Source organism: Cibotium barometz, chromosome 45 (genome assembly GCF_041138505.1).
Source record: "Cibotium barometz isolate CiBa-2024 chromosome 45, ASM4113850v1, whole genome shotgun sequence".
Lineage (NCBI taxonomy): Eukaryota > Viridiplantae > Streptophyta > Polypodiopsida > Cyatheales > Cibotiaceae > Cibotium > Cibotium barometz.
Genome location: NC_141090.1, coordinates 14,397,017 through 14,399,724, shown reverse-complemented (window position 1 = coordinate 14,399,724; position 2,708 = coordinate 14,397,017).

Below are 2,708 nucleotides of genomic sequence, written 5' to 3'. Positions count from 1 at the left end.
GATACTACATTTCAAACCAGATTTAGAGTCATATGGGAGGGACCCTTTATTATACATGAAGTTTTTTCTAATGGATCTTATCAGTTATTTGCAAGATTTGGGAGGACGGATGCATGCTAGTAGAGTAAATGGCCTGAGATTAAGGCTATATCATATAAGGGTTATCTGAAAGCAGAGAATAGAGAGTGAAACACTACAAGGTTGGGGAAATATGTGAGAGGAGCCTAGAGCTAAAAAAAACATGGAATGTGGAAATATCTAATTTACATAAGAGGGTGAGTAGTGAATCCTGGGTGTCAAGGACAGTGTGACAGTGAGGAGGATAAGCACAGGTGCCAAAAAAACAAGAATGGAAAATGTTTGGGTGATTGAGGGAGTCGGCACAATTGTTCTAGAAGGCGGCAAGGTGATGACATGAAAAAAGGGGGAATTGAGATAATTTGCAAGGAGGATAGACAAGTAAGCAAAGAGGAGAAGTAAGGGGAGCAAGCGTGAGTGAAGTGTGTGAAGGATCTACAGTGGAGAGACTAGAGTGGAGAGACTAGCTACAGACGGAGGGTATTCCAATTTTTGAAAGTTGCAAAATTGGAGTGCAGTGTAGTGGAATTGGGAAAATCAGAGCAGAGAAGGTGCAAAGGTCTAGAGAATCAGATAGATGTGTCCCTAGTGATTTCTAAGAGGAGACTCTGTTAAAGACATGGTTTAGTCCAATTCATGTTCAATTGCTACTGCTGTCAATCAGTTGTGTGTTGATTTGTATCTCTTCGGGAAGGACCCATGGTTTGTATTTGTAAATTCACTGTAGTTCAAGTTCTGAGTTAATATGATGATTGGGAGAGTGATAGTTGGAGCTTACCTATGAAGAAACCCCAAGTTTTTAGTGTGTTTTTCTGATATGTTTTGGACCCATTGTCTCAGGGGTGTTGAGACAGTCTATCTTAGTTTTCATGAAGAAAGCCTAGTGTTCAAAGCTTGTATCTATGTCATGATTGATGAGAATTTGTGATATGGAGTTTGGTTTGAATTGTTTTGATTGTCTTTGTTGAGATAGAGCCAGTGTGAATGTATGTTTGACATTCTGAAAGTCAGAGCTATCTCATAATTGAAGCAGTCATCTTTTGTTGAGAGAATACAGTCAGATAGGGTCAAAAGAGTGTTAGCTACAGGAAATTGTGTCTAGGGGGTTAATTGATGAGGTAAAAGAGTTGTTTTATCTTTTTGGATTCAAAGGAAGTTGTCTTAAGTTGAGTTTGACGGTCAGAAGCCAGACATAAGTTAGAAAGGTTTGGGGGCAAATTGGTAGTTTTGGATTAGTTGTGTGAATTCATTATGATTAGATGGATGTATTTAGAGTTGTATCTTTGTGTGGTTTAAGTGTATAGAGGGTTTAGAGTTGCTAGAGGACTTAAAGCTAAGAAATTCTGCTCCAGTTGAGTCAGTTGTCTCAGTAATCAACAACAATCAACGGGGTCATATCAATTAATAGTAAGTCAATTGTGGGAAGTAGAGTCTTTGGAGTCATATCTTCATGAAATTAGGGCAACCTAAGGGCTAGGAGGATTTTGCGAACATAAAAGAGAAAGTTCATGATCCAAATAGGGCTTCTAAGTCAATTGGTTCTGTCTCCGAATCGGTATAACAATCAAGACCATTTGGATTAATCTCGGTAGAAGATCCATAGATCATAAGGAGATGTTTAGTGTGGTTCTAGGGTTGAGAGATTAAGGCTACTAGCTAGACCATCAAGACAATAAGAGAGCAAGGTGGACGCATATTAGGGTCAAATTCTGCGTCAATCATCCGAGCTAGTTTATAGGAAGCTAGGGTAGACTAGTGTTGGGGGGGTAGGGCATCAGTAGAGGAGAGCCAATAGGTTCTAAGAAGTTCACGATCAGGTGTTTGTAGTTGGATATCATTGGAGGAGACTCTGAAGGTCAGGAGGATGTGTTTCTGTGTGGAATCTGCTATAGGCATCTGTTTTAAGCTAGATCAGAATTTGATCGTTTCTGAGCCAAACATTTGAGATAGGTTTCAATCAGTTTTTATTTCATTAGCATGAGGTCAGAAGAGGATCAACCAAAATTTTGGTAAGCCCCTAGGGTAGTGGCCTATAAGGTTAACTGGTGCGAGAGAATAATAGAGGATCCTAGAGGACTCATTTTGGACTGGAAACTAAAGGAGAATTTTGGAGGCAGGTTTCTGTCATTTCTATATCAACTAAGGTTAACTCAGGTTAGCAAAGAAGTGTTGACAAGTGTTATGGAGTTCTGAAGCAAGTTTTTGAATTGTGCTGATGTTGACGAGAAAGTTTTTTGCCTAGGGTCATCACTGATTCGGGAGACAATCTATACTTGATCTATCTGTGATTAGGTTAGCTACTTGTTAGCTAAGATCAGCCAAGGATTTAAGGCTAAATATCTAAATTCTTGGAGTTTTGATCTGACTGGGGAGGAAAGTTGGGTGGAGGTAACAACCAAGTTGGACTGAGGGGATAGAGGTGTTCATTTGTGTCCACAGGTTAGAGATTAGAGTCAAAGCCGATTGGTGCCTTTTGAGCTGGGATCCTTATATGAAAATAGAGAGTTGCATTACTTCATTTCTCCCCCTCATATAGTTTTGTGCTAACATATAATTCTAATATTTAACCTCTAACAAGAGACCATGATGCTCCTACCAGTTAGTGGAGTGATTGCAAGAAAAAGGTAGAG